The sequence below is a fragment of the Rutidosis leptorrhynchoides genome, chromosome 9 (assembly GCF_046630445.1).
Source record: "Rutidosis leptorrhynchoides isolate AG116_Rl617_1_P2 chromosome 9, CSIRO_AGI_Rlap_v1, whole genome shotgun sequence".
Lineage (NCBI taxonomy): Eukaryota > Viridiplantae > Streptophyta > Magnoliopsida > Asterales > Asteraceae > Rutidosis > Rutidosis leptorrhynchoides.
The window spans coordinates 219,019,552-219,047,399 of NC_092341.1; positions in this window are offsets into that span (position 1 = coordinate 219,019,552).

The following is a 27,848-nucleotide window of genomic DNA, read 5'->3' on the forward strand; positions in this document are numbered from 1 at the left end:
ATTTTTTTTTTAACGGGTAGGTAATACCCGAGAGATATATAAATTCACAATTAATATATTACATTTTTCGAATCTGATTAAGCAAATCATCAACTATACTCCCAAAATCTCACAACAATATACATTCTTGTATAGAAATCAAAGCAACCATTCTCACCCAAATTTGATTACGCATTCTGATTTTGACAAATCAAAATCCAAGTCATGATTTAACAGAAGACGTCACTCTTAGATTCCTACATCTTTCAAAGCTATACTTTGACTTCAAAACCGTGTTAGAACATCATATGTATATTGACGATTACAAACTGTGTTCAAACTCTCCGAAGTTTTCGAAGACACTTCAAACAATGAACAATCGAGATGATGATCCAACCACATATTACCCACATTTATGTACCTAAAAAGCTCTCGAAGCCAAAGTCATAGTTCGACGCATATCCGTGTCAGACCCTTTGGCATTTATTAGCTAAAATGACTTTTCAATTCCTTTTCAAAGTAGACAGTTTTGTCACAGCTCCAGCAAGTCAACTTCGACTTTTTAGTCGGACTAGTCTTATTATAACCTCGATAGATACGTTGCCCTTTCGTCATCGTTACTGGGGACCTTTCATATCTCGCCACCTTAGCAATAAACTTACCAACAACTTCAATTATCTTTGACTTTTCGAAAAATCATTATATTTATTGAAATCACATCACTTACTCATTCGCATCTTGTAACGAGAATTGTCATACGAATCATCGAAAAATAGTAACCAGTATTTTGAAATCTCGCAGCATGTCTACGCCAACAGTGATATGTGTACGTAAAACGTCTATATCCTGGACTTACATACTTTGAATGTGAAGTTCTGAAAAATATTTTGAACTACAAACTAGTTCTTGAAATGCTGACGAAGCATCAAAAACTGTAAACGATCTTAACAGTAAAAAGTTTGATGATAAAGAATAGTAAGGTGGAAAAGCTGAGAAAAAGAGAAGGTTTGGAACTGGAAAACGGATTGAACAGACTATGAAGGAGGCTGTGGACAAATCACAAAGACTAAATCTGCCTTCAAAGAATCCAAATGATTCAGTGCCTGCTAAAGTCATTAACGAATACCTTACTCTTTATTCTAAACCTTTACAGACAAATCTTCATCATCATCCATCAATATTAGAAATTCTAAGATATTATCATATCTTTCATTATAAATATCCGCGATATTTCTGAAGATATTTTCACAACTAATCTTATCTGAAGTCATTTATCTCTTTGCGCTATCAGTGTTACATCATATAAGAAACTATTAGTTTCTATATTCTATAAACTTTCGAGTTTAAATTATGAATGTTTAGAAGAAGTGTTGGGAACTGAAGCATGAGTTAGTATAATATAATGACACTTGATCAACGTGATTATATTACAGTAAGTCATGCTGAGTTTCTAATGGGACATGACAATTCACAGACCATGCCGTCATCATGTTCCATGTTACACGACTCTTGTATTCTATTTAATCTCTAAAAATATCAAGAATATATTTTCTTGATGATTCGGTCTTTTTAGGGTATTCTGGTAAATTAACAAATCAAGATCGTGCCATTACCATTTCCTTCTTAGAACATTAACTATGTTCATTCTGAAATTCATATCTGCGAATACTGGACCATTACAAACGTTGCTTAATCGCAAGAAGAAGAAACGAAAGGACAAAACTCCAAAATAGAAATTAGAGTATAAATCGCAGCAAATAGAAGGGAGCATTAACTGTGGATGTCAATGATTATAGAAGACAAAAGCAGGGGCTTTGAAATATAAGGGAAGATATAAAACCCAACAACCACCCAAAAATTATAAACCGTATATATCGATGCATATAGCAATATAAAGACACGGAAGAACTAAAAACACTATAAAACCGAGAGTATAGTAGAAGTAAATAGATTCTTCTGGAGGCAGATGAAAAAGAAGAACGACAGATATGAAAGTGAGGAGTATATCGAGAATCAGTACTGGATGAAGCATATTGACAAATACTTTAAAATATGAGTTGAGGGAGAAAGAATAGAAGGTGTGAGTTGTAAGGAAACGAAGGAGGTGGATTTATAGTGAAATACCCGACAGAGAAATCAAGATGGATTATCGTATTAATTCGAAGAGAATCATAATCTCCTTAATCACCGAAGCATCAAATCCAACATAGATTACAAAGATTTTCTTTAAATTCGGAGATCAATTGTGATGACGTCAAAAGATATGACGAATCACTATAATCTTATTTCCTTCATTTACGATAACTTCCCTCATACGCTTTGAGTAATCGAATTATTTTATCCATACTTCTTAGACATGATAAAACTTCATAATCGTCATAATAACATTCTCATTGTTAGCCATAACGACCTCTATCAAATTTCGGGGACGAAATTTCTTTAACGGGTAGGTACTGTGACGACCCGGAAATTTCCGACTAAATTTAAACTTTATCTTTATATTATTCTGACACGATAAGCAATGCTTGTTAAGTTAAATCTCAAGGATTTTAAACTATGTTTATACATTCATTTAAACCTCGATCAAATTCCAATGATTCACGAACCATTAAATGAACATATATGAATATGTATGTATATGTGTATATGTTATAAATTGAAAATGTCAACAAAGTATTTAAAAGTATAATGCTTTATATGAACGTAATTGTTTCAATATGATTATCGACGAAATTAAAAAAAATATATTAAATGATTGAATTATCAGAAACATTGAATTATGATTACAAGTCTCTGTTGAGAGGTCCACTATGATTTGAGAAATATATTCCTCTTAACGATATTCGGAATAATTTGTAAAGCTATTTATAAATAAAAATAAAAAGTGTCATTTACGAAAGTTAGACAAAAGCTAGTAGAGAATTGGTTTCCATAATATTCTATTAATCTATTTTCAAACGTACAAAAACGTTTTCAGTTTAAAAAGAACTTTATTATTAAAACGTATATAACTTTTATAAATATCTAGAATCACTTTTGACAACTCATTACTTAACCAGTATAATAAATATAACGATATTTATATTTTATTTCATTAAATATATATAACGATTTAAATTAATATTATATATATTTATACGCGTATTATACATACATAGTTTTTATACTTTTACTATACTTTAACTTTACCTTTACTTTACTTTTACTTTACTTTAACTTTAATAATTCACTTTAATAATTCATACTTTAATAATTCACTTTAATAATTCATACTTTAATAATTCACTTTAATAATTCATACTTTAATAATTTACTTTAATAATTCATAGTTTAATAATTCAAAAATCTATTATAAATAGAATTCAATAGGTTTCATTATTTCATAGAAACTTGAAAATATATTTCTCTAAACTCTCTCAATCGATTTACATATATATATATATATATACTTGCTCTGTATTATTTCAAGATATTATTAGTATACATAAAATATTACGACGGAGTGATGTCCGAGTGATTTCAAAATAGTTTTTTTGAATGAGTCGAAGCTAAGGAAATTATGGGTTATAGCTATGGAGGTGATGGGTATGGTTCATGGGTATGCTCGTGAGGTCAATCTAGTATTTATCATCTCCGTTACGTCTACGTACTTTTCTACAATATTGAATCTCAATATTGATACGTGAGCACTCATAACTTAACTTTTATATATCAATAGTGTATCCCTGACTAGTGCTCGAGTATATAGGATTATGCATGCTTGTACATTCGATATTGTCCTTAGATAGGTTTGTTGAATCCTGAATTAGATACATATGCTACTGAGATAGGGTATATGATATGCATGTCATTGGAAAGCTAGCGAAAAATTAAGAACTTTTCATTTAGATATCGAATGGTTTCGATGAACGGATTTGAAGTTATAGTCAACTGAATTTTAGTATTATTGTTAAAATGATTATTATTACTATCGTTGTTATTATTTTAATAGAAATATCATTGTTATTATAAAATATCATTATTACTATTATGTTAGTATTATCATTTTATCATAATAACATTTTTAGTAAATATAAATATTGTTATTTTTTTATAGAATAATAATAATTATTATTACAAAATAATACAACTTTTACTTATTATTATGATGATCAATATTATTTTATCAAATAAATAGGGGATACAAAGATATTTTTCACCACGCGTAATATAATTACATTAATAATACTTACCACTATAGTTTTAAGATATTAAGTGAAGTTTATAAATTTTACTACTTAAGATATATAAAAGTATATTTTATCATATATAAACGTTAATATAAATTTTTATTAATAAATGACTTTTATTATTATAAAATCTAATAAATATATTTAAATATATAAAACGACTATAGTTAAGTTATATAATAAACACGTATAAATTTTAGAAGTCATTTTGGGTCAAGTTGACTTTTGTTGACTTTTGCATATTAGTCTCGAGCAATAGGATTGTGGTACACTATGACTTGACCAAAAATTGTTAGACAAATATTGACCAACATATAAATATATATAATTAATATAGGTTCGTGAATCCAAGGCCAACCTTGCACTTGTTAAATGACGTTATATGTATTTTTACTACGAAATACAGTATGGTGAGTTTCATTTGCTCCCTTTTATATATATTTTTGGGACTGAGAATACATGCGCTTTTTTTATAAATGTTTTACGAAATAGGCACAAGTACTAAAACTAATTCTACGTGGGTTTAAACCAGAAATATACCCTTAGCTTGGTAACATTAAACTACTTGTCTATGTACGGTAGGCGCGAATCCTAAAGATAGATCTATTGGGCCTGACAAACCCCATCCTGACTATGGGATGCTTTAGTACTTCGAGGTTATTTTAAACACACCTGATCTGGTGTACTTCAGAGGGTAAAACATGAACGTTAAGGCTTGTTACCGGGTGCCTACAATTTATAGAATACTCTTATACACTTGCGAGTGTACATATATTTATAAACGGAAATCTTGTGGTCTATTAATATATTGAAATGATTGTTATGATAAACCTATGAACTCACCAACCTTTTGGTTGACAGTTTAAAGCATGTTTATTCTCAGGTATTAAAGAAATCTTCCGCTGTGCATTAGCTCATTTTAAGGATATTATTTGGAGTCATTCATGGCGTATTTTGAAAGACGTTGCATTCGAGTCATTGAGTTCATCAAGATTATTATTATGTCAATTATAGTTGGATGTATTATGAAATGGTGTGCATGCCGTCAACTTTCGTTGTAAAGAAAGTTTGTCTTTTAAAAACGAATGCAATGTTTGTAAAATGTATCATATAGAGGTCAAAATACCTCGCGATGTAATCAACTATTGTGAATCGTTTATAATGTATATGAACGGGTCCTTTCAATATGTATATTTATATATATATATATATATATATATATATATATATATATATATATATATATATATATATATATATATATATATATATATATATATATATATATATATATATATATATTGAAATAAATCTTTCAGTGCTAAGCTATTGTGTGTGAATCTTAACTACTCGGTTAATTCATATTACAAATATGCAATAATGTACGTCCTTCGGCCGCAACTTAACCAGCGTTAACTACAATCTCTGTCGCAATTCAACAAATTTCAATTCATAATAAATCAAGTATATATTTGATTTTACACTTTCATCATCAATGTACCCGAAACTTTTCAGATAACATCATTCGTACTTTGCAAAATTCACAAGAATTTCACGAACCGAACACCATACATCAACAAATAACGAAGTATTGATTCATAATTTCAATGTCATTAAAGAAATACTGCGTAAAAGTTATGTACTTTTTAAAGCCTTTAGGGATTATTCAATCCTAGTTTCAACCGTAAATCAAATGAGTTTAATTTAACATTAACTCATTAAATCTATGTTACATCTGAAGAAAATATACCTATATATATATATTTTCATAAAGACTGTAATAAAATTCTTTTGTACAAAATATTAATTGTGAATTTTTTTAACGGGTAGGTAATACCTAAGAGATATATAAATTCACAATTAATATGTTACATTCTTCGAATCTGATTCAGCAAATCATCCATTATACTCCCTACTTTCACAACAATATATATTCTTTTATAGAAATCAAAACAACCATACTCATTCAAAATTTAATTACATATTCTGATTTTGAAATCTCAAAATTTAACTTGAGATATGACCAAAATCATCACTCTTAGATCCTTACATCTTTTACAAGCTATATTTTGACTTCAAAACTGTGTTAGAACATCAAATGTATGCTAACGATTACAATCTGTGTTCAAACCCTTCGAAAATTTCTGAAGACACTTCGAATGATGAGCAATCGAGATGATGATCCAACCACATGTTACCCACAGTTATGTACCCGAAAAACTCTTGAAACCAAAGTAAAAGTTTAAACAATGTATCCGCGTCAGATTCTTTGGCATTTATTAGCAAAAATAACTTTGCGACTCCTATTCAAAGTAGCCAGTTTTGTCACAGCTCCAGCAAGTCAACTTCGACTTTTCAGTCAGACTAACCTTATTATAACCTTGAGATATACACCATCGTTACCAGGGAACCTTTTACATTCCACCATATTATTAGCAGATGTACCAACAACTTCATTACCCTTTGACTTTAGCCTCTCCAAAAAGTCATCATAATTATTCATTGAAATCCCATCATTTACTCATTCGCATCTTGTAATGAGAATTGCCATACGAATCATTGGGAATTAGCAATCAGTATTTTGAAATCTTGCAGCATGTCTGCGCCAACAGTTATATGTGTATATATAACGTCTATCTTCTGGACTTAATTTGAATGTGAAGTTTCTGAAAAACACTCCGAACTACGAATTGGTTCTCCGAAAATGGAAAAAATGCTGATGAAGCAGCAAAAACTATAAACGACTTTAAATGGTAAAAGCTGGATGATAATGATGAAGTGTGCTGGCAAAGCGCAGAAAAAGAGAAGTTTTGGAACTGGAAAACGGATTGAGCAAAGTAGGAAGGAGGCTGTGGACAAATTACAAAGACTGAACCTGACTTTAAAGGATCCAAATGATTCAGTACCTGCTGAAGTCATTAACGAATACCTTGCTCCTGACTCTAAACCCCTGCGGACAATATTCTTCATCATCCTCTGATATTAGAAATTCTAAAATATCATCATATCTTTCATTATAAATATCCTCCATATTTCTGAAGATATTTTCTTAATTTTTCTTATTTGAAATCATTTACCTCTTCACGCTATCTGTATTATATCATAAAAGAAACTATTTTAGTTTCCAAATTCTGAAAGATTCAAGTTTAAAATAGGAATATTTTGAAGTAGTGTTGAGAACTGAAGCATGAATTAGTATAATATAATGACACTTGATCAATATGATTATATTACAGTAAGTCATGCTGAGTTTCTAAATGGAACGTGATGATTCACAGATCATAACATCATCATGTGCCATGTTATACGACTCTTGTATTCTATTTAACCTCTAAAATATCAAGAAAATATTTCTTGATGATTCGGCCTTTTCCAAGGTATTCTAGTAATTTGACAAGTCAAGATCGTGCCATCACAATTTTCTTCCTAGAACATTAACAATGTTCATTCCAAAATTCATATCTGTGAATTCTGGACCATTACAAGCGGTGCTTAATCGCAAGAAGAAGAAACGAAAGGACAAAACTCCAAAATAGAAATTGGGGTATAAATTGCAGCAAATAAAAGAGAGCATTAACTGTGAATGATAATGATTATAGAAGACAGAAGCAGAGACTTTGAAATATAAGGGAACATATAAAGCCCAACGACAAACCAGAAATTATAAACCATATATCGATGCATATAGCAATATAAAGATACGGGAGAACTAGAAACACTATAAACCCAAGAGTATAGTAGAAGTAAATAGATTCTTCCGGCGGTAGATGAAAAAGAAGAATGACTGATATGAAAGTTAGAAGTATATCGAGAATTAGAGCTGGATGGAGCATATTGATGAATACTTTAAAATATGAGTTGAGGGGAAAAGAATAGAAGGTGATGAAACATGACTAGGAACTTAGAAATCAACAGATTTAACTCACACAATGGCAGAATAAGTGAATCAAACCCTCTAGTGAATAGGTTAAGTTTTTTTTTTGATTAATTTAGTCAAACCACAACTAAATCAAGTGTGATTAGATCAACACCTAGAGCTATTATTCACCACATGGGTGATTTGGACTGAGAGAGAATCGGAGGAGCTCACTAGATCTGAGTGTGTGTAACAAATAAGAGGCTTAACCTAAAATGAAGAACATAAGACTTTATATACCCCTGCTGTTGACTCACCCATACGATTCATTCATCACACGTACGAGTTGGCTTCATCAGCCGTACGGGTGATCACTCACTCGTGTCTTCTCATTTAGGTTGTAATTGTGACTTAGCTCAGCATCAACCGTGCGTATGAGCCTGTCAGCCGTACTAGTGAGGCTTCACTCGTACGTCTGACTAAGTCTAACATAGTCAAACATCTAAATCTCGTTCCTGCAGTTCCTGTAACCACATACAAACACAGGATAATAATGAGCAATCATGGTGGCCTGTAAACTGTTGTACCTGCAATGGACGTGGGTAGATGTCTAGGGACTTGCATAAAATGCATCAACAGAAGGTGTGAGTTGTAATTAAACGAAGGAGGTGAATTTATAAGAAAATCTCCGACAGAATAATTAAAATGGACGATCGCATTTAAAGCGGATCCTAATTTCCTTGATTACCGGAGAGTCGAATCTTATTAAGAAGATTTTCTTCAAATCCCTTGAAATCTGGGAATCAATCATATCTACGTCAAATGATAAGATGAATCTACACTTACTCATTTCACTCTTCTATGTTAGCTTCATTCGTACTCTTCATATAAATGGATTGTTTATCCAAATTATTCGCTGATGATAAAACTCTAATTTTCAGCCCGTATGTATCATGAAAACATACTTATTATCATTCACGACCTTTCCACTTAAATTTCGGGACGAAATTTCTTTAATGGGTAGGTACTGTGACAACCCGGAAATTTCCAACCAAATTTAAACTTTAATCTTTATATGTTTCTGACACAATAAGCAATATTTGTTAAGTTAAATTTCAAGAATTTTAAACTATGTTCATACATTCATTCAACCTCGACCAAGTTCCAACGATTCACGAACCATTAAACGAATATGATTATATATGTATATGTGTATATATATTATAACTTGAAACGTAAACAAAATATTAGATTAAATACTTTATATGATTGTATCTGTTTCAAAATGTTTATCAATGGAATTAGAAGATAAGATCAAATGATTGAATTATCAGATATATTAAATTATGATTACAAGTCTCTGTTGAAAGGCCCACGTTGATTTGAGAAATCTTTCCATTTTAACAATATTCGGAAAATGGTAAAGTAATTTATAAATAAGAACAAATTGTTAATCATTGAGAACTAGACAAAGGATAGTGGAAGATTGAATCTCATAAAGACTCGATTGATCTATTTAGTTTCAAACGTACAAAAACGTTTTCAGTTTAAAAAGAACTTTATTATTAAAACGTATATAACTTTTATAAATATCTAGAACCACTTTTGACAACTCATTACTTAACTAGTATGATAAAGATAACGATATTTATATTTTATTTTATTAAATATATATAACGATTTAAATTAATATTATATATATTTATACGCGTATAATACGTACATAGTTTTATACTTTTACTATACTTAAACTTTACCTTTACTTTATTTTTACTTTACTTTAACTTTAATAATTCACTTTAATAATTCATACTTTAATAATTTATACTTTAATAATTCACTTTAATAATTCATACTTTAATAATTCACTTTAATAATTCATACTTTAATAATTCATACTTTAATAATTCACTTTAATAATTCATACTTTAATAATTCACTTTAATAATTCATACTTTAATAATTCACTTTAATAATTCAAAAATCTATTATAAATAGAATTCAATAGGTTTCATTATTTCATAGAAACTTGAAAATATTTTTCTCTAAACTCTCTCAATCGATTTACATATATATATTTACTCCGTATTATTTCAAGATATTATTAGTATACATAAAATATTACGACGGAGTGTTGTCCGAGTGATTTCGAAATTGTTTTTCGAGTAGGATAGGATTAAGGAAATTATGGGTTATAGCTATGGAGGTGATTGAGTATGGTTCATGGGTATGCTCGTGAGGTCAATATAGTGTTTATCATTTCCGTTGCGTCTACGTACCTTTCCTGCAATATTGAATCTCAATATTGATACGTGAGTACTCATAAATTAACTTTTACATACTAATAGTGTATCCCTGACTAGTGCTCGAGTATTTAGGATTATGCATGCTTGTACTTTTGATATTGCCCTTAGACAGGTTAGGTTGAATCTTGAATTAGTTACACTTGCGGTTGAGATAAGGTATAAGATATGCATGTCCTTGGAAAGCTAGCGAAAAATTAAGAACTTTTCCTTTAGATATCGAATGGTTTCGATGAACGGATTAGAAGTTATAATCAATTGAATTTTCGATATTTTTATTAAAAATGATTATTATTATCGTCGTTTTTATCGTCGTTCTAGTTTTATCTTATTATTATCATTATTATTATCTTTATCAATAAAAGGGATTTATCATTAAAAATTATTTTTTTATTACTATCGTTATTATCGTTAAAGTTATAATTAGTATTATTATTATTATTATTACCCAATTATCATTATTATTATCATTATTAATATATATATATCATTATTTAAAAATGGTTATTGTTATTGTTATTATTATTATTACTATATTATCATTAAGATAATTATTAGTATTATCGTTAATAATATTATAGTAACTATCATTATTAATATTAGTGTAATTAAAACAAATAATTGTAACACCTAAATATTTTGATTACTATTATTATCATTATTATGAACACGATATAAAAGACGATTAAAAGCTATTAAACGAAACGATTAGGAAATAATGAGTAAGAGTATCATGATGAAATTAAAATATTATAAGATATTAATTTAGATAAAATTATCGTTCTTATTATTTTTATCATTACTATTATTATTAAAAGTATCGTTAGTATTAAAACTATCTTTTTAACAAAAATTATCATTTTAATAGAAATGTCATTGTTACTATAAAATATCATTATTATTATTATTTTAAATAGAATTATTATTTTAAAGATAATATTAAAAATTATCGTAAATATTAAAGTTATCATAATTAGAATTATCGTTTTATCATAATGTCATCTTAGTAATTATAAATATTGATATTTTTATAATAATAATTATTATTACAAAATAATACAACTTTTACTTACTATCATTATAGATATTATTTTATCAAATAAATATGTGATACAAACATATTTTACTACGTGTAATAACTTACTTTAATAATACCTATCATATTATCTTTATGATATTAAATGAACCCTATAAATTTTATTACTTAATATATATAAAAGTATATTTTATTATATAAATTTAATATAAAATTTTATTTATTAATAAATAAATTTTATTATTTACTCTAATAAATCTTTTAAAAATATTTAAAAATATAAAACGACGATATTTAAACTATATATTAATCATGTATAGATTTTTGGAAATTATTTTGAGTCAAATTTACTTTTGTTGACTTTTACATATTAGTCTCGAGCATTAGGATTGTGGTACACTATGACTTGACCTAATTTGTTAGACAAATATTGACCAACATATAAATATATATAATTAATTTAGGTTCGTGAATCCGAGGCCAACCTTGCACTTGTTCAATGACGTTATATGTATTTTTACTACGAAATACAGTATGGTGAGTTTCATTTGCCTTTTTACCCTTTATATTTTTGGGCTGAGAATACATGCGCAACTTTTATAAATGTTTTACGAAATAGACACAAGTACGTGAAACTACATTCTATGGTTGAATTATCGAAATCGAATATGCCCCTTTTTATTAAGTCTGGTAATCTAAGAATTAGGGAACAGACACCCTAATTGACGCGAATCCTAAAGATAGATCTATTGGGCCTAACAAACCACATCCAAAGTACCGGATGCTTTAGTACTTCGAAATTTATATCATGTCCGAAGGAGGATCCCGGAATGATAGGGGATATTCTTATATGTATCTAGTTAATGTCGGTTACCAGGTGTTCACCATATGAATGATTATTTTTGTCTCTATGAATGGGACGTATATTTATGAGAACTGAAAATGAAATTCTTGTGGTCTATTAAAATGATGGAAATAAATGATTATGATAAACTAATGAACTCACCAACCTTTTGGTTGACACTTTAAAGCATGTTTATTCTCAGGTGTTAAAGAAATCTTCCGCTGTGCATTTGCTCATTTTAAAGATATTACTTGGAGTCTTTCATAGCATATTTCGAAGAACGTTGCATTCGAGTCATTGAGTTCATCAAAGATTATTATTAAATCAATTTATAGTTGGATAGTGGATATTATGAAATGGTATGCATGCCTGTCAATTTTCGATGTAAAGAAAGTTTGTCTTTTAAAAATGAATGCAATGTTTGTAAAATGTATCATATAGAGGTCAAATATCTCGCAATGTAATCAACTATTGTGAATCGTTTATAATGTATATGAACGGGTCCTTTCATTACAGACATAATTAAGTTGTTTTGCGAACATGAAAACAAACAGTCTTCATTATTCAACATACAAATCTTTTGGTCAATTTTTTTTTACAGACATGATCTGCAGATCTTCAAACAAGATACTTTAGAAACAGACATCTTAAAATTATAATTATTGCTAAATTACACTAGCTAACAGTTTGAAATTTTCATCTGATTCCAACAAACAAAGGAACAGATATATGTAGTTATTTTTTTTTTTTTTTCATGTATTAAAATAAAAGTTTCTTTTCATGGTTTTTTAAATCGTTAAATAAAATTATTGTTATGTATGTGTTAAAATTATTATTAACACATATAATAATAATAATAATAATAATAATAATAATAATAATAATAATAATAATAATAATAATAATAATAATAATAATAATAATATAATTAGATGTTTTAAATGTAAGTTTTTAGTAATATAATAATAGTAATAGTAGTAGTAGTAGTAGTAGTAGTAATAATAATAATAATAATAATAATAATAATAATAATAATAATAATAATAATAATAATAATAATAATAATAATAATAATAATAATAATAATAATAATAATATAATATAATATAATATAATATAATATAATATAATATAATATAATATAATATAATATAATATAATATAATATAATATAAACATAATATTATCAAAATTTTAAAATTAGTAGTTGATCGGATTGTAGATCTTAGCTTATGTAATTATCATTATCAATTAATATTAAATCATATGTGATTTTATGTGAATTAACCTAAATGAGTCGACAAATTTTAAGGTGACTATATGTTTTGTGGTAGCTGAGAGTTGTCGTGGATGAATCTACGTAATTACAAAGGAGTATATATTTCTCGATCTATTAGGATTGTGGTTTACGATTAAGAAGCTTTAACACCCTTTGAAAAGCATAATTTACTTTTTGTCAAAATTATGGTTTGTGAGATGCATAATTATAGAGTAAACTACGTTTGTTTTTTTGCTACACGTTTTCTATTTATAGATTAGATGCAGATTTAGATTTAGATTTATTTATAATTATAATTATAATAATGTACTTAATTTTATTACTTTAAAGTATAAATAAGTAAATAAATGTAGTTGCTATTGTAGTTTGAAAATCTTTCTATTTCGACAATCCCATATCTTTACACCACCCGAGTGATCATAAAATTTAGTTATAAAATAACGAATTTAAATAAAATTTTAGAAGTTTTGTTCAAAATTATATATTCATCCGAAAGTATATATATATATATATATATACCTGCTTGCATATCTCACATACAGTGCTCCTTTTTTCGTTGCACCATCTTTGTACGCAAGCTCGATGAGCCATCTGCAATATCTCAAAATCATCATCACCATTAATATATTAAACTAAATCTTTTTTTTACATAAATAAGTTAAAGATTATTTAAAAATTAGTGTTCCATCATGAATTACCTTCAAGCTTCCATTGCAAGCACATGGTGCTTCAAGATTCATAACAAAATCTTCTTCATGGCAAATGCGACATTCTTCCTTGTCCAAATCTTCTTCTTCATCATCACAAAATGAAAACCTGCGCATTTGCCACTCAATCACATCGTTTTTTGCGCTCGAACTTTCCATTTTCTTCAACTCTGTAAGTCCATCAGCATTCAACCGTACGTAATCACTCATTTTCCTGCAAACTTAATTCATCAAAAGATTAGTAAAATCAATAAAACTCGAACATTTGAAAATGAATAAATAAAGATAAGTTGCATGCATACTTTAGGGTATAGAGAGTTATTTGATGTAATTTGGATCGAAGGGAGGTCTTTTTGTTAAACGGTGGAAGAAATATGTGACATGAGGGTCGTTTTTATAGTGTAAGAATGTGTGATGAGGTGTATATGAGGCAAAAAGTCATGTTCAACATTTGTCACAATTCCCATGCAATAAATATAAAAATATATCCCTTATTTTTTATTTTTTATTTATTTTTTATTTTTTTCATTTTTAGTTCACAAGGGATATACAATTTTAGCTGTTAAATCACTTTCTACTTACAACTACAATTAATCAGAGGCTTGAAGACAAATTTAGTTGTTCATTAATCTAAATTTACAAGTGCTATAGACATATGATCTTTTAAGTATATAAAAGGTTTATATTTTGTCATCTTTCTTCAATGTCAAAGTATTGAATAATAACTTTTATATCAATCGATAATTATTCGATGAGTTATGATGTCATTTTGTAAATTTTAAAATTTAAATTTTTCTATCAGAATCTAATATTTAATTTAATGTTTATTATATAAAAATTACCCGTATTATTTTATCTTTAACACAAATAAACACTGTTATTATTTATGAAAAAAAAAATAAATATAAATCTATCGGACTCTGCGTAAACGCGAGCTTTTATACTAATTTTGAAAATTAGGTAAAGATATATAGATAAAGCAGTCCGTGTATGAGATATGACAAGAGGTATTGACATGGCGGTATTGAGTTGTTTCTCTTAGTAATGAACATAATGTATATATTCGTTTTAAAATTATGTTGAATTTATCCGTTTACTTTTAAAAAGAATATTAAATATTAAATGTATTGCTATAATTAAAGGCAAATTTAAGAAAGCGGTGAAGAAATGTAAAGGTCTTCCAAACTTAGTAAACTAATTGTCACTCACTAGTTTTCGATTGCCGTGTAAAACTCTATTTCACTTGTATTCCATCACCTATATTAAGGAGTATATGCTTTATCACGTTTGTGGCTTACTATTTTTGACGTGCTTTGGTGTCAGGAATTCTAATTTTGGTGTCAGGAATTCTAATGCTTCTAGACTACACTTAATACTTATGGAATGTCCCTTATATCGTTTGAGTCTGTCTATAAAATATTTGTTAATTTACTCTGTTTTAAACTTTGTCTACAAAGTAACTATTAAATATTTTTAAACACAGGGGGACTAAACTATCCACGCGTTCATCTTCCGCAGTTGCATAACCCGCCCTCAACTGCTGTCCAGGAGAAAACGCGGATCCATTCCGAGGGCATGGACGATAAAACCCCCTCCTCCACCGCCCCACAACGCAATGTACGGAAGACACCATTGGATGAAATTCAAGGGTTAAGGGGCAACCTTGTGTGCAATGTTGAACCCCACAGGAGTCAAACTCCTGAACTCTCGCTAAACAGGCAGACCACTACCACATGAACATTAACTATTTTTAAACTAACTATTAATATATTTTTAAAGTAACTATTCAATATTTTTAAACTCTTCATTTTACATTCATTATAATCTTCAAAAGAACATTCATATTAATCTTCAATCATTTATTATTCTTAAATAAAATTCCATCAATATTTTATCATAAATACAAATCAATATTTATCGAATCTAACTTTCAAAGCGTGTGATTGTCATTTGGTTGAATTGTTCAACAGTGAATGTTAAACCATTCATCATTTAGTACATTTATTTGACATCTAAATATAAAAATATTGTAATTATGAAATTCCAATTACATTTACAACTCAGTTAAAATTTACCTTTACAAATTTATCTAACTATTTGAGAAGAACCAAAAACCCCCCAATGTACAAGCCCTAATTAGGTCTAACAAACTTCTAACCTATATTTACACAATTGGTCCCTTCTAAATTACATATATACATTACGAACCCTCAATTAACCTTTTCTCTTAAATATTTAACTACATTTAAATTTTGTCATTGAATTTGATGTTGACTTCGTCTATACTCCCCCTCAAGTTTGGAGTTATCAGATATCGTAACGCCTATAAAGGTAGTGTGAAATCATTACGTAAGGTTATACCCACAAAGATAGCATGAAATATTTACGTCATTATTCACATTACTTTCACCACCGCCAAAATTTAAGAGGTTACTTTTATCGCCGCCAAAATCTTATACATGATTTACATACCTCAAAAATTATGACATTAATGTCACCGCCGTTATAAGATCACACAATTTAAAGTTCTTACGTTGCAACATATTGTATTTCTCCTCCAACATCACATACACTAAATGTCACACTAGTAATGTGTTTGCCTCTGGTTACGTAAACAAATCTTCTGTCCTTACTGTCTATATATTTGATGTCTATATATTTGATTTATTCTGCTTTATTTACCTGCTTAATTTAGAATATACAAAATCCAACATCTTTTATAAAACCCTAACTAATCAAAATACTAAGTCAGACGTGCACACATTTCAATTCGCGATATCGGGTTCTTTCGGTTATATTTTGGTGAAGATTGAAGACTTTAGTTCGTGATTATAAAGAAAATGATAAATCGAGCTCAAGAGGTCTTAGGGATGGTTTTTCGGATGATTTAAGCAAGTTCCAGCATAAAACGAGCAAGATGAAGTGAAAAGACAAAAGAAATCAACAAAAGTGTTGTTCAAACACACATCGCGATCGCAACGGGTGTGTTGCGGCCGTGATACATCGACAGAACTTGTCCGAATCGAAACAGCAACCCATCGCGGTCGCAATGGTCCCGTCGCAGTCGCAATGGCCTATTTTTCAGCAAATCGCGATCCTGACGATCTGAGTCGCGGTCGCGACACCGGGTCGGTCAGGGCTCCGAATTTCCATCTATAAATACTGTAACACCTTATATATATATATATATATATATATATATATATATATATATATATATATATATATATATATATATATATATATATATCTCACAGCGAAAGACTGAATCCACATAATTACCCTTAGTTAATTATAAACATGATTACCACAAATCATATAGTTAATTACTTTATTACAAACCACATGTGTTACGTTAAACGACTAGTTACATATTTGCAAAAGTTAAGACATCAAAGTTCGTCTTGTCAAACATATCGTCAGCCCGACTCCCGTCCCTACCAGCACTAAGATCCAAAACCTGCAAGGGAGGAGGTGAGGGGTTAGCACAAGGCTAAGTTAACGGAACTATAAAAAGGTCTAGCATACAGTACCAACTTGTACTCCTATAACAATAGCTTCATACAACCACATACAACACACAACAACTAGCAACTAGCAACTTTGCTCCAACTAGAGGACCGGCAGCTTGTACGGGCACACGACCCTAGCTGATTAGGCTAGAATCTACCGATAGTCCTCACTACTGAATTCCCAGTATAGTCATCCACACGCAAGTGATGCGTCATGCAGCACTATACTCAACAAACAGTAGCCAACTGGACTCAACCACAACTAGGTTGACCTCTCTGAGCTGAACCTAACAGATCAAGGTTCCAACAACAACAATAACAACAACTTGTGCACATACAGCCAGTCAACTACTACTACTACGGCAACTAATACTACTAAAAGCATGACAACCTTAACTTCTATCAACTGTACAACATAACTACTAATCATGGAAACTATCAACAATATAAACATAGTAGTGTAACATGCTACTCTATACTACACCAAGAGATAATCCCACTCATCGATTACCAGCAACAGCTCAGTTATCTAACTCTGAGCTTCTTCCATGTTCTTATCACCTGAGAACAACACAAACGAAGTCAATATACTATCCAAATCAATATTATAGTCAAATCATACTATAAAATAGGTCATAACATCATTTCATAAGTCCACAACATAACTCCATTCAATATCGTCAAACAGGTACGTGGAAAATGGAACACACACGACGAAACCTATTTTCCCACTCCAAAAACAGTTTAATCCAGCTTCTTAAAAGTTCATCATTGAAAAGTACACTTCAATATGATTCCAACAATATTTGATTCATCAAAAACGGAGTTACGGTTTGAAAGTTATGACCAAAACAAATTTCTCAAAATGCTGAAAAGACACACTACCCAACTCGGTAGTGTGTGTCATAGACACTTGGTCGAGTGTGTAAACACAAGGCCGAATGAGTAGAGACACTCGACCGAATGTCTTTTCAAAAGACACACTACCGAATGTGTGGACACACGGCCCAATTCAAAAGACACTGGGCCGAGTGTGTAGACACACGGTCCACTTCCAAAAGACACACTACCGAGTGTGTTCTTGAGCTGCGGAAATTGAGAAAAGTGACGGGTTTGGGTCAAAAATCACCGAATCTCGACCATATACTCGTTTTCAACATCAAAACTTACAACATCTTGTTAATAAAACCTTTTAGGACATAAACCCAAAACATTCAAACACAAACAACTACGAACTGTATCAATTTTGACATCAAAACCCACTTTTATAAAATTTAACCAAAACACCCATTTTGATACTGATTTGATCACGAAATTAAACAAATTTTACCTTGTTAGAATCACAATAACACAAGGAATGATTTGACACCAAAATCAAGCTTCAATTCGAGATCAAATGATTTAGGGTTGTTTGAAGGAGGTGAAGTTAGGTGATAGTAAGTGAGAGGAAGGTTCATGAACAAATTAGAGGAAAAAATGAGCTGGTCATTCACTTATTTTGGGGTTAAAACCCCATGCCCCACAACACACGGGTATTTAACAGTTATCTAAAATCTTTCATACCTCGTTAGGCGGCCCTAACGGAGTCCAAATTAAATAAACAAACCTATTCTGTGACCTTTGTCTCAAACTGGTCTCAACTAAAACACCAAATAATTATAAACATATAATTACTAAAATCACTAATTACGCCATACCCAAGGGTAATATGGTCATTTCACCTAGGCGCGACTATAGGATGTTACAAATATACTCCCTTAAAAGAGATTCCGTCCTCAGAATCAGGTAAATTATGGTTAACAAAACCTTAAATTGTTACTTGAATCGTCAAAACACTCTGTCAAACTTTATCAATCGTCTCATTGATACCGCCATCATCCACCACAATTGCTTCGGAAAATGAGATTCCTAAAATCAATACACGTCTGCTACAAAATAATTTGTCACAATCTTCATCGGTCAACATCGGTCACTCATGTTAAGCCTAAAATTACACGATTAAGTCAATAATCAAAGTCAAAATTCAAGTCTCAAGGCTACTTTGTATCATCCATTTCCCGATCCGTCCTCAATTTCAACTTTTAACTCAGTAAACATTTCACAATTATCCCAAGTTTAGGTAATAGAGTTAATCATCTTGTTAAAATCTATACATATACCCACACAATTGTCCTTAAGTCAACAGAACTTCAGAGATTATTTGTCTCATGTCCAGTCACGTCATAGTCCAATATAGCACATGCCATCTAATTTTCCTTTAGCATCCCAGAAATTCAGCATGACTTATCACAATATACTTCTGTTGGCCAGACACAAGCATATTTTCATAAATCATACTTTCATTTTGAGTTGCTCGAAACGGAAATTTCAACTTGTCTTATCCACAAACTTTAGTTCAATCGGTCTCTTCAAAAAGCATCGGTAATAAACTAACTACTTTACAACTAGTCAAACTGTCTGTTCAATCACTGTTACCTAAACATTGTGCATTAATTGTCCAAATATAACCCACCAACATTTTCACGCATCCAACAAGCATAGGAAATTATCTAGTCAGTAAAGTCCACTAATGTCACATCAATCACAACATATGTCCATCAATGTCAAAATACACTTAACTAGCAGTGTCATACATCCGATTAAGCAAAGAAATTATCCAATCAACAAAACCCTCCTTCCATCACATCGGTAACAACAGTATCATTATCAAATAGTCCCTGCCGTCCAAGAGTCCACTACATAAACACAGTACATTACCATGCCTGGTTCTAAACTCAAATGTCAATCTAAAGGTCACCCTTACCCCACAAGGCATATGCGAGTCACAACCAAAACTTAAGCAACAAACATAACTACACTACAGTCGAAGTCCACTATACTAAAACATATATGTATTATATATATATATATATATATATATATATATATATATATATATATATATATATATATATATATATATATATATATATATATATATATATATATATATATATATATATATATATATATATATTCAACTAAATAGTATAAGGATTCTAGAACGTACCTGTGTTCACATCATAAGCAGTATCAATATCAGCAACCATCTGATAAGCTCTAGTTTCTGTCGTAGGTGGATTCTTTCTTTTCCGCCCTACCGGAGAACCAGAAGATCCACCTACCGATCCCGACTGCGCTCCTAGCCCCCGCCCCAGAACCCGATCCTCTTACATACAGGCACTGAGCTGACCTATGCCCCACTTGATGACATTTCCAATATACATCTTCTTGGAACGAACACATCCGAATTTCATGCCCCACAATTCCACATCTTAAACATATTTTGGTTGAATCTGAACAAGGACCACTATGAGATGATCTACAACTATAACACCAAGTATTTTAACTTGATACTGACCCACTTTGTTTTGACCCACTTTTCTGTTTCAACTTGACAAACTTCTTTGATTTAGATTCAGACTGACTCATCACCTGATCTTGTTGTGGCATCACATAACCTACCATTCTGTTTCTTACTGCTCTGACATCATCTTCTACTATCTTGGCCATAACAAATGCTTGCGATAACGTCGTCACCATTCTAACCATTGTTCTATACTCTGGTAAAATTATATTAACAAAATGTTGAATTCTAGACTGTTCATCTGGAACCCACTGTTGCACGAACCTTAATTTATCCATATACTGCTCAATCACCTCATTGATCGTCATCTGAGGTGTCATTTTCATTGCCATAAATTCTGCCTTAATTCGATTGAAGTCGTAGGACGAACAATATTACTCACAAACTTTACTGTAAAATTGTTCCCAAGTAATCATGTTCACTTGCTCTTTCGGTTTACTAGAAATAACTGTATCTGTGACGCCCCGTACAAAACCATCGTGTACGGATCATCGACAACAGGATAATTACAAGGTCAAACACTATATGCTGTTTGAAAACCAGTTTGCATTCGTAAAAAGATAGCGTTTTACAAAAGATGACTAGAAAACATTAACATGAGTACATGGTACAAAGGTCATTACAAAGCTATTGTTTTAAAATAATGTAAGTCACGAATACAAAATAAAAGTTCCATGCTTGAGACATCTCTAAGTAATGCAGCGGAAAATCTAATACAGCAGGTCCATAACAGCAAGTCTATAACGGCAAGTCTAACAGCAGGTCTAACAGCGGAAGCAACAACGTCTAAGCACTTGAGAAATACATGCTTAAAAAGTCAACACGAATGTTGGTGAGCTATAGTTTGTTTGTAATCAGTAATGTAATGTAGGCCACAAGATTTCAGTGCTTCAATCAAGCGTTTCAAATCAGTAATTCAAATCAGTATGATAAAGTATATGTATAACCGTGGGCACCCGGTAACTAGACTTAACGTTTATAACCCCCTGAAAGTACACTTGGCGAGTGCGTATATTCACGAAGTATTAAACACCCGTTAAATGCTAGTGCGACTAGCTCGAGTGGGGATGTCAAACCCTATGGATCCATATCTAAGATTCGCGTTCACCGGTTCAAAAACCATTGACTAAACGTTACCGTGCTAAGGGAAATGTTTATGCCGTTGTATAACCCACACACATATAAAGTTTAAGTACTCGTGCTTAGTATGTAAAACATAAAAAGCGCATGTATTCTCAGTCCTAAAATAGTTAAAGTAAAAAAGGGATGCTATAACTCACAGTGATAAAAGCGGTAAAGTCGGTAATGAAAGTACGCAAGTAGTAAGTCGGTCCGAAAGGTCGTCAACCTAAATCAAGGGTTACTAGGTTAGTAGGTTGTCTTTATAAATTCTAATAGTGCATAAAATAAGTTTAAGTGTCATCATCATCATTAATCATCATCATAAAAGCTAAGTAAGTTCGACAAGAATAGAGATCAAAACAATAGGCTGAATTCGGTCAGCTGCTACGACCTCTACGTAAATCGAAAAGACTCATAGTCAGTGGATATGGCCCTGTATGTGAGTCCCCTAACAGCTGACCAATTTTCAGAACCTAACTCGTCTTCGTTTGACCGTGGCGACGGTTTAAGTGCGAGTAGGTCAGAAATTTCAGCACAACGTTAATAGGGTGTAGTGACTCTCGGAGGGCCATAAATCCTAAACCGTAACTCGGATTAAGACGAGGCCTAAACGGAAAATCATCTACTCGAACCGAAATAACTGAAAATAAACTTTCCAGTAACCCAGGTGGCCTGATAAGATACGAAAAACAGTAGGTAAGTGCTCCGGTGGGGTTCTTGGTGCTTGATGCTCATCACAGTTCTCATCCTTGATGCTTGTAGCTTCAAGTGTACAACTCGTTGATGGTTTAGCATCACTTTTGACCAAGATTCACCATCAATACACAATATGTTAAGACCAAGTTAGAACACAACTCATTCATGAGTCTTAGATGGATGATGAACCAAGGTTACATCATATCCTTAGTCTTCACACAATTTCGATTCACAATAACAACTAAAGTTACAAACTTTACATTAATTCAACAAGTATAAGCACAATCCAAGTCAAAAGAGGTGATGGAACCCTAAGCTAGAGAGCTTGGATCTATTTCACACAAGTTACAAGGTTGCAAAGCTAGAAAGCTTGAACCTACCTTTGATGTTCTTGAAGATCTTGAAGTATAAAGCTTGGATCTTTAAGATATAAGAAGATAACAAACACAAGTTTGAATCTTTTTAACAAAATAACAAGATCAAAGCAAAAAGAACTTAGATCTAACAAAAAGATATGAAGATTCAAGCTAGAAAGCTTGCATCTTATTTGTTCTTGAAGATCTTGAAGCGTAAAGCTTGGATCTTGAAGATGCATGAAGATTACAAACAAAAGTTTGAATCTTTATTACAAAATAGAAAGATTAAAGTATAAAAGAAGTAGATCTACAAAAGATATAAAGATTCAAGCTAGAAAGCTTGAATCTTTGTTGTTCTTGAAAGATTCATGCTTGAATCAACAAGATATAAGTAAGATCAAGCTAAAAGGAACTTGATATCCATAGATGAATGATGATGATACACGAAAATATTGAAGGAAAAGAGGAAGAAAAAGAAAACTTACAAGTATGGAAAGAAAGAAAGAACAAGTGTGTGAAAAACCAAAATGATCAAGTGTTGGAATGAGAGACTAAAGGCTAGTATTTATAAGCATTAGAGATTCACATGGATTGATGAGGTGGCCATGAGGCCTCCTTGGTGGCCGAAATTTTGAGGGAGGGGAGGGGGAGACAAAACTTTACTTTTTGGCTAATGATGTCTAAAGTGTGTCCTTTTGCTAGAATCTCATGTGACAATTAGATAAACCTTATCCATTATGCTAGTATGACTCACTAATTAATTAATTTATTATTTATTTATTATTATGGGCCACTAGTAATTATGCTTGGGCTAATTAATTTGGTCACTAACTAGAGTAGGGTGGGCTTGAGCCCAACAAGGTAGAAAGTCCAACAAGACTAACTATTGGGCTTTAGCAATTAAATAAATAAAATTAAACATCCAGAGGCCCAAGTAATTGTTATTATAAAATAATAATTAATATTTCGCAGTCTAAAAGTTCCGGTTCCGACAAAAGTCAAACGTGCGCGCAGTCCGCGGTTTATTCGTAACGGCAAGTAACGCTAACGGTTATAAAGCATCCGGTGGACAAGTTAAGCATTCTACATACACCAAGGCACGTTTTAAAGTATATATGAATATAAAACACGTATGCCAAGGTTCCGGAGTAATAAAGTAACACAGTACGCACAAATACGCAGTTTCGAAAAAATACAAAGCATAAAAGCTAGTCGAAAAAGTCGGGTCGTTACATTACCCACCTGTTAATGAAAATTTCGTCCCGAAATTTAAGGAGTGACTACAAATGGTACCGTATTTAAATAAGAAGTAGCGTATCAAGGTTCCGTGAGACTCGTGGGCTCAGAAGTGAGTTATTTACCTCGAAAGGTACTTGGGCGTAAAAAAGTAAGAATAGGTATATGCCATTAAGTAAGTCTCTTGTCCTAAGAGATCAACAAGTTGATTTCGTTTCTTGCTAATATGTCATCCGAATATATATACCCACAAAAGGAAATTTGATGTTTTTAGCCTTACAGGCATTTTCAGTAAGCTGGATGCATGAAATGCATCATGAATGTTACCAAACTCATTTAAAACGTCGAGCATTTATGTCGCAATATAAAGCTGACAGGTGAAATGGAAAACATGGTGATCACAACTATGCGATTTGATGTATAGATAGTGTTGGCCGCGGATTTCACTAACCCCTAAATTTCGGAGGGAGACCATAGGCATAAAGAACCCGATATTTAAGAACGTTTCATTTGACTAAATGAATTGAAATTTTTAGCTGAAAGTGACTAATCGGACTTATTTGAAATGCAAGCCATAATTATCTATAGTGTCTTCAGGACGGTCTGAACGAACAATGAAGTATATCACCTTAGTTTACCATACTACAGGTGAACAGTCCATAATGTAACTTTTTCCTTTCAGTTACATGTTGGGGTTAGGGTTAACATTAACTAGAACAACATATAGTTGCAACCGGTGAAAGGAAGGAATGTGTGGAGTAACCATATCCGTGTAACAGACGTTTTAAGCAGTCCCTTCCAAGAGGATAACAAGATTCATAGATTCTTAAGGTATCTTATTTTACATTTCTGAAAGAAAATCGCACGAAAGGTGTGGTCCTTGAATGAGAGTGAATTCTCCGAACAGTTCGTTCTGAATTTATCCTTATACTTAAGGGGATGCGCGGATGAGAAGATACGTGAACTCCTGGTCATAAAGAATGATTTACTCCAAGTTAAGAGAATCTCCAACAATGATTTCTTGTACCTCAACATAATGAATCCTAGAGATGACGTTTACGAGGGTGTTGCGATTAGCCGTGAAATATTGAGAGTAGAAACCTAACTAGTTCCTTTCCTACAATCGGGTAAACACTGAGTGTACATCAGAAGACTGATTTATCGGCTCACGTTTTTGCCAAGTCTAACCTTAAGAGGAACATTTCATGAGCGCAAAGACTTCTTAACAAATTTTTTTTTTTTTTTTTTTTTTAAATCTGCCACCCAAAGTGGCTCAAGTGTTTTTAACAAGGATTTTAATAGTAAGCTTCATCCCTAACGGAGGGCGAGAAGAAGTGTGATCCATACATGGTATAGCTTAATACGAAAACCTTTAAAATCAACCAAGGAAGTTTTGAAAAACCTTTAAACGTTTGATGTGACAACATAAACGGAACGAAGTTCTTAGTAAATTTAGAAATATGTACAACGTGTACCATTTTGCATAAAACTATTTGACTTAAGTTAAACAACTCATTAAAGGAGCGATTGTTAAATAATTTGAAGGTATAACTTAGTAGGTATTAACCAAAATAAGTAAGGGTAAATTTGTTAACTTAATTATATATATACATATATGATTTTATAAATCGCGTAAGTGACCGAAAAATTTTATTACTTTCATTTGTCCATAATCTCGTGCGGACTGCACAAATAAGCAACGTGTAAAATCAAAATATTTTGATAAATATAGTTTTTCGTATTTCAGAGGTTATGAGTTGAAAAAGGTCGAGTGAAAAATCTTTGAATAATCGGTTGACATGTTACTAGGTAATGAAAACTAATGACTTAAATGTAGTTTTGAAAATTATCAGGACCTAAGTCTTTGGCCCAAAAATGTTCACGTGCGAAGCCGTTGCTAAAAAGTGAGGTATGAAGGATAGAGCATGAGGATGAGAAGTTAATTGTTTCTTGACTTTGAAAAAATGCCAAACAGGTTATGGCCAATATTAAAGTCGGAGTACTGATGATGTTAATATCGCTAGATGAGAATCCCTTGGAATAAGTCAGGACTTTGAGTTGTGTAAGATAGAGCATCGCTCGGACAGGTGTGAAGGATAAGATCCCTAGGGTAACGCGGTAATTTTGAATGGTTTAAGTGTTGATGGATGCCCGAAGGCTTTGCATAACGTGGTAGTAAGTGCCTTCATCACATACACACCCATGAATCTCTCGGTTTCGATGGTTGTAAAGTCTCCATGAAGACTTGGATACGAATAAGCAACGAAAAATTTTATATTGACAAGCAACGAAATTTTATAAAATCATTTAAGGTGACAATGTAAGAAAAGAAACGAAGTTCTTAGCAAACTAGGGTTATGTGCAACACGTACCATTTAAGGTAAAATATCTTTTGAATAAAAGCTTTGATTTGTAAAAGTGAAAGTAAAATTTCATGTGTACTAGTCAAAATAAGTAATTATTTAACATATACGGTTTCTAAAATTTGTACGAATGGCAATAAAATAAATTTTTATAAAACTTTGAGAGGATCGCACAGTAAAATAGTGTGTTTAAAATTTTGGCAAACAAATTTTCATATTTCGGAGATTACAAGTTGGGAAAAGATCGAGTAAAAGATTTTTGAAAATTTCGGGTGACATTTGAGGTAATAAAAACTATTGAATTTAAATGTGGTTGATGACTTTTAGTAGGACATAAGTCCTTTGACCAAAAATGCTTAAGTGTGAAGTTGTTGCTTATAAGTGAGATACGAGTGGGAGAGTATGAGGATGGGAATTAACTACCCATTGATTTTAGAAATTTTGAACTGGTACGACTAATATTGACGTAAGAAGGATGATGGTACGATTATCATCAAATAAAAAATCTCTCGGAGTAAGTTAGGATTTAGAGTAGCGTAAGAATGAGTATCAAATAAGATTCCTGGCCAGTCCTTAAGATAGAATTTGAATTGCCGAAGTGACGGGATACATTTTCCTTTATGTATCGTTGTGCAGGTTTGTCCATTGTATCGGTTCCTTTCATGGCTAGAAAGTGAGCAGATTTGGTGAGGCGGTCAACGATAACCCAGATGGTGTCATAACTGCCTATTGTTTTTGGTAATCTTCAGGATGAAATCCATCGTCATCCCTTCCCATTTCCATTGTGGGATCTCGGGTTGTTGAAGTAACCCAGATGGCTTCTGGCTCACCATTCTCGCGAGGTATACGAATAATATTCTTACTATAAATAACTTACGCTTTCATCCTTGAAAGCCAATCTGTTCCAACTATTTCATCAAAGCT